The 12,436-nt window shown below is 33.3% G+C and overlaps 2 pseudogenes; both read right to left on the minus strand.

Moving 5' to 3' along the window:
* Window positions 1-1,106: 1,106 nt before the first annotated feature.
* LOC125371339 lies at window positions 1,107-2,261 on the minus strand (annotated as a pseudogene).
* LOC125368701 lies at window positions 2,090-5,118 on the minus strand (annotated as a pseudogene).
* Between the last annotated feature and the right edge of the window lie 7,318 nt (window positions 5,119-12,436).

Below are 12,436 nucleotides of genomic sequence, written 5' to 3' on the forward strand. Positions count from 1 at the left end.
CTCTAGCATCCTGACTTCCTTCATCTTCAGGTTTTAATGTAACTGATTTTATTGGTATGTTTGATTTTTTAAAAAATCCTAGATTCTCTGCAGTAGTAATTTCAAAACTTATCATTTTGTAATGGCATGTAAATTCAGGTATTACCTATTTATGCTAGCAGGATGAATTAAATATGTAGTATTTGGGTGGTTAAAAGTTGGTTATGAAATAGTGTTATAATGGATAGAATCTGGATTATACTTTGATTGAGTAAGCAAAAGATCAGGCTTGCTATGGGTTTCAGTGGCCTTACACCTACCCATTTCCTAGCACCGGTCACGGGCCTACAGATCGGGTTGTGACAGAAAGTGTCCTGGTGAATTACCTGGATGGTGACTCTCATCTCTATGCTAGTCTTTTTGGCTAGTTAGCATGTTTTCAATTAGGTTGAAAAGCCTTACAGTGTCATAGTCGCTTAAAGAACCATTCCATCTTAATTGAAAATATAAATATCGTTTTAGAAAGAAATCAAGTTCTACTTCCGTATGACTTTTGTTTTTCTTTTTATGTCTATGTTTTTTCATCTCTAATTCCATATAATCTTTTTCAATATCTTTTTTTTGATTGGATGAATTGACTTCTTGATCTTGGTGAATTGTAATAAAAAAAATCTTTTTTTTATCCATTTTCTCAATTATTTGATACTTAGTAGTCTTAGTATTTTTTTTATGTTCGCTTAGGTGTCGATCCGAGGATTCAATCTCGACCTTCTCTCTAAGACAAAAATTGAGAATTTTCCAATCAAAATATTTTCTATCTGGGCTTTTCGCCATATCGATAATATCATCTTCCGCTAGATAATTATTGATAGGAATACCTTCTAACATGTCGAAAAAGTTACTTTTATTTGTGTTGTAATTATAAGAAATCTTTTGTTTATTATTTATTTGTAATGGTGATCCATAAATATATGAGTCCTTCTTATTTTCATAATTAATAGATTTATATGATAAAAGATTATATTTATAGTGTTTTTAAAATTATCTTTTGATTCGGTAATGAGTCTGCCTCAAAATCCTTTTTTTCGTAATGAATTAATTTGTCTTTTCATATAAATTCCATTTGTTTAATTTTTGTTTTGAACCATAGGGTGTTGGTATTGATTGATTCTATTTCGCCATTTTTGTGGTATTAATCTAGACCATCTAATCCGAGATAAATCGTATTTATATTGATAATGACTCCTTAACCAGTTTTCCATTGATTCATTACAGAATTTCTAACATTTTTTCTTTTAATTCGAAATTAAATAGCCCTTGGACTCTAAAATAATCCTTTATTTCATTCTTTAAAAAAAGTCCATGATATTGAAGGATAGATCTTAACTTATATAAGTTAATAATTTTGATTTGTGATAATTTGTAAAATACATATGCTTGTGACAAGGAGGATATGTCGCGAAAGAATCTGTGAATTCTTATTAATAACATCAATATTGCTATTATTAAGTGACTTTTTGATATTTATAATCGAAATAAAGTGAATTGTATTTTGGTTTGTTTTATCAATTTTTTTTTTATTTTCTTCATTATTGTAAATGTATTTAGTAACAATTTTTTTTGTTGATTCAAGAAAAAGCTGTGCATTGATCCTCGGAATATTAATGATACCTAAAAAGATATCTATGTATATCCTTTCAATCAAAATTTTTATAAAAAAATGGAATTTATGCGCTAATTGCGCATTTCTTCTTTTTAATATCTGTGAAATATTTTTTGATGATTTTAATTTTAATGTTTTAGCATTATAACTTATTTTGTTAGGACTAATATTTATCTCCGAGGTTATAATTTTTTTTTCCTTTTCTTTTGAAATTTTTTCTATTTGATTTAAGATTATCTTTCGTCTAGCGGAAAGATCTTTCATTTTTTCACATCGTTGAAAAATTTGTCCAAACCATAGATCGCGTTGAGGTGGACATTTTCTGACTCGCCCGATTATTCTTATTGATTAGCGAATCTTTTTCTTTTTTAGTTGCATTCAATTCATATACTTCTTTAACTCCAGATAATAGAATTCGGTTTCTTTTTGATTTTTCAAATTTGTTTATTTTGTTTATTATGTCTTTTCGAAAAAAAGAGTTTTGGATGACCCAGTTTGCTTTTTCTTTTGATAAATTTAGAAATAATTTTCTTCTTTCTTCTAAAGTTCTTCTAATTCGAAAACCCTTTTTTTTCAAGTTTTTTAAAGATGGGTTCAAAAAGTGAAAGCCGTTTTCGGGGGAAAACCAAAAGGCAGTTCAGCCTCCATCCCTAAAACTGTTAAAAACAAAAATCATTTCTTTGTACTTTCTTTTTCATTGGATCTTTATGAGGGAATTTTAACTTAGATCTGTGCCAAGGTTTTAGACGAAAGGAAATAGGATCTTTATTTGAATCCCGTCATTAACCAGTTTTGGAAATTCTTTTCCGATAATTAAACTCCATTATAAGTGCATTTAATATGCATTTCTCTACTCCAATCCTTTAAATCCTCCGACCATTCGGGAATTTGAAAAAATAGTATACGAATGCAATTTTTAGCTATTATTAATAAAGGTAATATAATATATTTTCTAAGAATCGATTGGGTTACTAAAATACAACCTCTTATTATTTGAGCAAAAGAATGCTATCCCAGGGCTTCAAATTTATTTCTATCCGAGTTCTTTCCTCTCTTTTGTCGTCTTCTCTTGTGTCCTCGTCTTTTTTCTTACTTTCTTTTGTTTTTTTCTCTGTATAAGTATAATCTGAAATTGTGAATTCTGCGTTTTTACACATCCAATTTATAAACATTGTTTTTATCAGTTCGAAAATATCAAAAGAAAAAAAAAGAGATTTGTCTATTCTGTCCAAAAAAAGGGGCGAATGCGCATTTGCTTGAAACAGTTCAAAAATAGCTATTTTGCGTCTTTGTGCTCGCGTGGATCCTTTTATTATGTCTCGACGAAAGTCTGATTGTTGCGAATAACGGATCAAAGTAACTTCGTCTATTTGGTCAAAATCTGTCGTATCTTTGGTATTATTATAAGTAGCTGTATTTTCTTGATTATCGGTAAAAATTACTACACGTTTGGCTTTTCGTGAACGAATTTCATAATCTTCCGCCATGTTTTCTTCATTTTCTCCCTCTTGTTGTTCCAAATCGTCAATTAATTTGTATGACCAATGAGGAACTTGTTTATTTATTTCTTTTATTCCAAGAGAATTATTTTTAATTGTTTTATTTTTTGAATTCGCTAGAACTGGATCAAATACAAATTTTAGAATTTGTAAGAGTTCTAAATCCATTTTTCTTCTTTGTAATCCGGAAATAAAGGGAGTCCCTTAAATTGAAACTTGATGTCGATTTTCCGGCAAATTCATTAATTAAGTTTAAGAAATAAGCAATTTCTGTTGAAAATGATTTTCTATCCTGTTTTTGGTTCAAATTCTATATAATTACTAATAAGAAGAATAAGATGAATTTTATTTATCCAAACCATCTCCGTGGAATTTTTTATAGAAGTTTTATTTATATTTAGTGTTGAGGGTGAAAAAAAATTTTGTTCTTCCACGGTAGGACCCACTCAATAAGGGATCATATATTTTTGTTAAGTACTCTTTTTCGTTTTATCATTACATAATCTAGTCCTTTTTTCGAGTGTATTCGAACAAGATATCCCTTATCTAGAGCCCGGACTCTGTTTATAAATTCATTACTTAGATTTTTCTTTTTTGTTCATTCTTATAATTCCAATTATTATACAATTCATCGGAGGAGAGTTTCTCTGTTGTTGTTGTGAACAGAAAAATCTTTTCTGTACCATTTCAAAAAAAGTTGACAAGTCGGGATCGTGAAAGATATTCTTTCTTTTCCATCACTTGACATGTATAAAAAAAATATTGTGACATTTCATTTCTTATGACATTCTCAGTGATCATTTTTTATATATCGTAATGGGACGATTCCAACGTTTGAGTCAAAAAGAATAGTTACAAGAGGTTTTCAAACCGGAAAAGATTTTTCTTTTTTTTTCTATCAATATTTCTAACTTGAATTTTCTTGATTCCCATCCGGATAAAAAGTTTCATAAAGTGGTCTATTTTTATAGCATGTCTCGTTAAAGTGAAAATGGAATTCATCCTTTGTTTTTTCCTTTCCATTCACTTGGATCTCTTCCGTTTAAGCCGATTTTGTCCCGATCCTCCTTTTCTTCCGAAAAAGGGAAGAAGAAGGATCTTCTTGATGGATCCCTGTTTAGTCCCCTTCGTTTGGAAGTTGTTTCTATTTCTACATCCTGTTTCTTCCTCACTTTCCTCCCTTTCTTCCGTTTCCGAGGTTTCTTTCGGTTTCTTAGTAAAAATGGGTGACGGTATTCGCCTAAAGAGTAGACGCGGGTAATAAATAAGAGAATACTAAAGATTCGACCCATAGAATTTCTCAATTCGACACAAGGTACTTATTAGATCGAAAAGTACATTAGATCTAATAGAATTATTTTGTTGTATCCGGACTAATATCAATCCAACCCATTTCATGAATAAAATGTGACCAATTAACCAACCAACAAAACTACTTGTTACAAATAACATCTTGTTGTTGCATCGAAACATATAAATGTTGACTAATCCGACTAACATTGAACTTGGTAAAATGAAATGGTTGAATAATTGAAAAATGAGATTATTCGGGGAATACAAATTGAATGCTAAGATTACGCATTGAATTTCCGGTAGTAGCTCCATAATCAAAAAGTGTTTGTGATTGTTCCGGAAGAAATGAAACAAAAGATAGGGTAGAGCTAGGGCCGGTTATTGTATGAGGTCTACCCAATGCTAGATGCAGAGGTGCATAATAGATCGATATGAACATCATGAGCTGTCCCGTAATAAAACCTGTTGTTGATACCTTCTTCTCAGTTTCCTTCTTCTCCTTCTTCTATAACCCGAGCTCGGAGAAGGAAGAGATAAGAGGGCCCCATGGAGAATGTGGTCGGGAATCCATAATAGAGTCCGACCACAACGACCAAATTGATTATCTTCATGCATAAGGATACTAGATTACCTAGTATAAAAGATTTAAAAATCATCACAAACCTCCCTTTTCTTTTCTATTGCAATTTCGGATTATTATATGATGATTTTTAAACTTTCCATATATATATAGAAATAGAATATAGAAATAGAAAGAGATAGACTAGAAACGACATCTCTTATGTCAATGACACCAAAGGAAAGGGGATATTAAATTAATGGAATTGGGATATGGATGGAATATAATGAAATAGAGCCACTTTGAGGTTCCCTATGAAATGAGGCATGGAGCGAAGAAACTACGAAGAAGTTCAAGGGAGTTCTGAAGGAAACTTCGAGCTCATATTGGTCATGGGTTGAGAACGGGAATTGAACTCTATGAGATCTAATCTCCGTTGTTCCTCGATAGCTCGGTGGTAGGCGGTCGGTGATGGCGGTAGTCGTAGGTTCGAATCCTACTTGGGAGATTGGATTCATTCCGAATTCTTTAATTGAATGTCGGAATGAAAGGGTTCGCTTTGGCCGTGGTAACCCGTTCCTGTGTCTTTCTTTCTATTGCATTCTATCTCATCATATCACATTCACATTGCGATATTTGAGAATCACCGTCATTACCTCGGTGTAGGTAAGTCCGGTATAATCCTTTGTTCCATAGTCCGGGGCTATTTACAACTAGCCAATTAAGAATTTTCGGATGTACGTACTAGTACTAGCAAGTGCATCAAAGATGCGATCATCGATTCTCCGAGAGGCCACAATTCTGTGAGCAAACATATTAATGACGAAGAACACATTTTGCTATGCTACTAATACTTGTACTTGCTTTGCTATTCACGCCCCAGGCTTTGGTGAGGGAAGAGTTAGGGGGCGTAAAACAAAAAAAGATTCGGTCCGGGCATACTATATGGAAAGAATCTACCATTAACGATAAATAAAAAAGAAAAAAAAAAGAAAAAGCGAGGACATTCTATTTCGACAAAAGATCCACACCCAAGTTCCATAGCTTTGGGTCCGCTATCCCGATCATGATTTTCCTACCTCCAGAAGGAAAGGTCCTTCCCTTTTTGGCCGGTTGTGGGGCGAGGGAGGGATTCGAACCCCAACACCGTGGTTCGTAGCCACGTGCTCTAATCCCTCCGAGCTACAGGCCCCACCCCGTCTCCACTGGATCTGTTCCGGGAGTACCCTAAAAAGGAACCTTTCCTCTCCCCGACCATTTCGGGTTAAGAAGATGCGAAAGCGCCTCTCTCTATAAGAGCAGTGCGTTCAGAGGTGTGAAGTGGGAGAAAGGGGATTTCATAATTGGGGTTTTGAATAAGACGACCTTTTCATTTTTTTTTCATATTGAAAAGTAATAAGAATGAGGGGTGTTAAGCTTTTTATCATCCCTGGCGTCGAGCTATTTTTCCATGAGGACCTCCCTACAGATATCTTCACCGCAGTGAGAGTTTAACCACCAAGTTCGGGATGGATTGGTGTGGTTCCTCTACGCCTAGGACACCAGAATATCAAACCATGAACGAAGAAAGACATGAGAGAAAAGCATATTGGCTAGTGATTGTGAGGCCCCAATTCTTGACTGGGGGGGACACCAAAGGCCTCCGCCCTTCCATCCCTTGGATCGATAGAGAGGGAGGGCAGAGCTTTTGGTATTTTCATGTTGTCAAATAGTTGAACAATAAAAATAGATGGCGAGTACCTAATCAAATTGATCGGGTCATGTAGGAACAAGGTTCAAGTCTATTAAATTGATCGGGTCATACATCACTGCACTTCCACTTGACACCTATCGTAATGATAAACGGCTCGTCTACCGTGACCTTCTCTTGAATTCTCAAAACTTCACTCCACCCATGAGCGGAGAACCCGTCATTGTCTCGGTGTACTGAAGGTTTGGGGAAGTCGGAATAGGAGAGCACTCATCTTGGGGTGGGCTTACTACTTAGATGCTTTCAGTGATTATCCGCTCGCACTTGGCTACCCGAGCGTTCGTGGGCACGATAAACTGGTACACCGGGAGGTGCGTCCTTCCGGTCCTCTCGTACTAGGGAAAGGTCCTCTCAATGCTCTAACGCCCACACCGGATATGGACCGAACTGTCTCACGGCGTTCGAACCCGACTCACGTCCGCTTTAATGGGCGAGCAGTGACCCTTGGAACATACTACGACCCCAAGTGGCGAAGAGCCGACATCGAGGTGCCAAACCTTCCGTCGATGTGAGCTCTTGGGAAGATCAGCCTGTTATCCCTAGAGTAACTTTTATCCGTTGAGCGGCCCTTCCACTCGGCACCGTCGGATCACTAAGGCCGACTTTCGTCCACCTTTCGACGGGTGGGTCTTGCAGTCAAGCTCCCTTCCGCCTTTGCACTCGAGGGCCAATCTCCGTCGGCCCGAGGAAACCTTTTCACGCCTCCGTTACCTTTTGGGAGGCCTCGCCCATAAAGCTGTCTACAGAACGTCCTTTGGCCGTAGGTCGACCTGAAGGTTAGAATTCTAGCTCTTCCAGAGGTTAGTTTCTTTTAACTAACCTCATTTTTCAGATATTTTATCTTTGTCTTTAATGAATAATTCTAAATCTATCTAACAATTGAGAATCTATCTAACAATTGAGACGGGATTGATTCATATATCCTATTCACTTTTCGCTTTACTTTAGGAAATTTTTTTAGAAAGAATCAAGTCAAGTCAAATAAACTATTCATAAAATGAAAAAATGCCTATATGTATGTATTTTTAGCATTTTTTTTATTAACACCTTTGTTTCCGATTTTGTAATGTAAAAAAAAATTGTCATCCCTCGCTTAATTTTAATATTTAACATAGAATATCCATAATTAATTTCAGTGACAATTCTTTAGTTTAGACAATTCTTTAGTCTATCCGATAGTCTATCCGAAAAATTGAATATTTTTTTACCTATTTATTTTATTTTAAATCCTTGATGGTTTAATTCAAATCTGTATCTAAAAAGGGGGTTTTTCTCTTCTCTTATAATGAGAAGATATATTTCTTACCTTAAAACAAAAAAATAATGATATTGGGATAGGCAATTTAAAAATGAAATCTTTTAATGATTTTTATAAGTTCTTAGGACTCAAAGAAATGTGAGATAGGCGAATCCGTCCTATGGAGTCACTTGAAGATTCAAAAGAACTTATTTCTTTATCTTATTCTAAATTAGAATTGAAAATAAAAAATATTCATACAATAAAATATGGGATTAATTTGAATTCTTTCCGACACTTCTTGGGAAACTACCCAATAGAAGTTCAAATTTTTGATTCCTATGTCGGTCGAACCAATGACTATTCACGATTCCATAATTGAATCAATTACATACTATTTCAAAACTCAAAGAATGTTATGGTAAAACTTCATTTGAAACGATGTGGTAGAAAGCAACGTGCGACTTGAAGGACACGATCGGTGTGGATTCTTACATCCCCCTATTATATATATAATTATATTATATATATTATATAGTATATAGATTAATATTATATAGCTCTATATATAATATTATATAGCATATAGCAATAGCATATAGGAATGAGGGTGCTCTTAGCTCGACATCGTTTGTTCACATTATACACTAGAACCTTCGTTTTTTATTGGGTTGTAATGTAAATAGTATATGATGGAGCTCGAGTAGAAAGTAAAGTATTGATTTATTTCTTAGGAGCAAGAATCTAGGGTTAGCCCTAATCAATAAGTTGGAACAACTTCGTAAGTATATTTTCAATATCGAAATAGAAAGGATCCAATTCTAGCAAATTTCAAGTCCAAGAATAAGGTTTGTTGGAATTGACCAAATTCTTTGATTAAAAAAGTGTATCACGCAGGAATCAATTGTTAGTCCGATTCTTTAATAGAAAGAAATCACAAAAGTGGTATGTTGCTGCCATTTGAAGCGATTAAAGATCACCGAAGTAATGTCTAAACCCAACGATTCAAGGCAAAGATAAAGGATCCTGGAACAAGGAAATACCGTTTTCAATTGTCTCAACAATTAGATCAGAATGAAGAATCAAAATACATTATACATTTAAAAATAAAAGAAAGAAACAAAAAGAAAAAGAAAGGGCATTAGAGATCACTCAATAAGTGAAAAATGAAACGCCTAAGGGGTTCCCTTTGAGCTATTTGAAAGTTATCCAACTTGAGTTAGAAGATACAGATGCTTTTTTTCTTTTTGTTTACCAAAAAGAAAAAAAAAAGAAGAAAAAGGACTTAAATCATAAGTTAATTGATTTGATGATTTTATGGATCTATTTGACACTATAATTCTAGATATATACGAACTTGAATCATTTTTCTCGAGCCGTACGAGGACAAAACTTCTTATACGTTTCCACGGGGGGTCTTTTTTTTCTACCTCTATCCTAATGAGCCGTTTATCGAATCGTTGCAATTGATGTTCGATCCCGCAGAGAAGGAAGAGATCTTCGGAAAGTGGGTTTTTATGATCCTTTAAAAAATCAAACCTATTTAAATGTTCCTACTATTCTATATTTCCCTTGAAAAGGCGCTCAACCTACGGGACTGTTCATGATATTTTAAGCAAGGCGGGGGTTTTTACGGAACTTCGTCTTAATCAAACGTAATTTACTTAACGAAATGCAGGGTGTGGGTAATTCGTATATATATATAGCTTTTTATATTATAACCTTTTCTCTATTACACCCCCCCTTCTCTTGTTCTATTCATACTATATTCATACCTATTTTTTTTTATTTTTTAATTGTTAAATTGAATGCAATTCATTCTTTTATTTTCGTCATTGTGTATTTTTTTTTCTCAATTTATTCAATTTATATTGACAACAGTGTATCAAATAAATATAATCCGATCTGAGGTAATTGGATCTTTTCTGTGGATCTATTTATTCCTGTTCCATAGATTTGGTTTTTTCTTTATTCAAGTGATGGTTTTTTTAGATTTGTTGTAATACAAACGTTTTGTTTGATTGAAAAAAATGTTATAAATTATAAAATAAAAGAATATTTTTAATTTTTTTTTATTCAGAATTGATTAAAATTTTTGTATTTAATTTCTTGCTAGTTTAATGCTAGTTTAATGTTTTGATTGTGTCATGTGCTTCAATTTCTTTATTTATTTTGATTCCGGCTGTATCTATAGAATTTCATTTTTTTTTTTTTGGGGGGGGGGGGTTGCTAACTCAATGGTAGAGTACTCGGCTTTTAAGTGCGGCTAATATCTTTTACGCATTTGTATGAAGGAAGGGATTCGTCCATACCATCGGTATAGTTTGAAAGACCGCGATCCTGAAAGGAATGAATGGAAAAAACAGCATGTCGTATCAATGGAGAATTCTGAGAATATTTCATTTTTGTCGAATCGGGCCAAACCTTATTTGAATTCTTGGTTATTTGAGGTCTTGGTGCGGAACATAATAAATGAATTCAAGGTTGTGTCGAGTGAATAAATGGATAGAGTCCTACGGTTCCAATTATAGGGAAACAAAAAAGCAACGAGCTTACGTTCTTAATTTGAATGATTATCCAATCTAATTAGACGTTAAAAAAAAATTAGTGCCTAATGCGGGAAAGGCCTTTAGCCAATTTTTTATTTTCTTTTAATGAGTCCTAACTATTAGCTATTCCCCACTATGAGTATGAGCGGGAGATTAATGTGTAGAAGAAAGAGTATATTGATAAAGATATTTTTTTCCAAAATCAAAAGAGCGATTGGCTTGAAAAAATAAAGGATTTCTAATCATTTTTTTTTATCTATTTATCTTATAATAAACATAAACCAATTAGATGGAAAAAAGAGAGGATGGGAGTCCACTGATGAGTTTACCTATTTCCGAGGTATCTATTCTTTTCTATCATACTACTTTGTTTTTACTTGTATCGCACTATGTAGCATTTAATAACCCAATAAAAAAAAATCCTCTATCCTTGCTTCAATCCAATTTAATTTCAAATAAAAAAATGGAGGAATATCAAAGATATTTAGAACTAGATAGATCTCGAAAAAATAACTTCCTATACCCATTTATCTTTCGGGAGTATATTTATACATTTGCTCATGATCACAGTTTAAATAGATCTACTTTGTTGGAAAATTTAGGTTATGACAATAAATCTAGTCTATTAATTGTAAAACGTTTAATTACTCGAATGTATCAACAGAACCATTTGATTATTTCGCTAATGATTCTAATCAAAATCCATTTTTTAAGTACAACAAGAATTTATATTATCAAATGATATCGGAGGGCTTTGCGGTTATTGTGGAAATTCCATTTTCCTACGATTAGTATCTTCTTTAGAAAGGTCGGGAGATAGTAAAATCTCATAAATTACGATCAATTCATTCAATATTTCCTTTTCGGAGGACAAATTTCCACATTTAAATTATGTGTCGGATGTATTAATACCTTACCCCATCCATCTAGAAAAATTGGTTCAAATCCTTCGGCTATTGGGTGAAAGATCCCTCTTCTTTGCATTTATTACGACTCTTTCTTCATGAGTATTGGAATTGGAACAGTTTTATTATTCCAAAGAAATCAGTTTCTATTTTTACAAAAAGTAATCCAAGATTTTTCGTGTTCCTATATAATTCTCATGTATATGAATATGAATCCCTCTTCTTTTTTCTCCGTAACCAATCCTTTCATTTACGATCAACATTTTCTCGAGTACTTCTTGAACGAATTTTTTTCTATGGAAAAATAGAACATTTTGCGGAAGTCTTTGCTAATGATTTTCAGGCCATCCTATGGTTGTTCAAGGACCCTTGGCAAGAACTCCTAAGATTTTTTTTAGCACTTAGCTTTTTCGCGGATTTCATTGTTTAGTTCAAAAAAATTTGCATAGAAGAGAGATTTTTTTATATCTTTTTTTTAATCGAGTTCATATAATACGATTGAAGTGCATAACATAAAACAAACATAAGAAGGCTTATTAAACATATGCGGGCATAACTATAGCTATCTCATAATTATAGCTATCTATACTATATATACGTCTCTCCTTTTACTGCAGTTCTATTTTGGACAGCGCATGTCATGCTCTATCAAAATTTATATTCCATTTTCATTGAATAGAAATTTTCCTATAGGAATCATAGACGGATAAGATAGATATCCGCATAAAATTTTATGTTCTAGGGTTTACATATACTCATAATTGTTGTTATAATTGAAACTGAGAAGAATTTTTTTTATTGAAAAGAATCAATACGGATTGGTTACGTATCAATTTTGATTTTCTTATATCATTAGGATTAGAGAAATACAATTTTCGATTGAAATCCAAGAATCGTTTATGAATTCACAGTTAATAGTTAATGGTTCCAATTTGTCCTTAATTTTTGAGTTTGTATTCCGAAAATTGACTTTTCATTTCAATAGATAATAGAAAAATTTAG

The sequence above is a fragment of the Ricinus communis genome, chromosome 10 (genome assembly GCF_019578655.1).
Source record: "Ricinus communis isolate WT05 ecotype wild-type chromosome 10, ASM1957865v1, whole genome shotgun sequence".
In the NCBI taxonomy this organism is placed as follows: domain Eukaryota; kingdom Viridiplantae; phylum Streptophyta; class Magnoliopsida; order Malpighiales; family Euphorbiaceae; genus Ricinus; species Ricinus communis.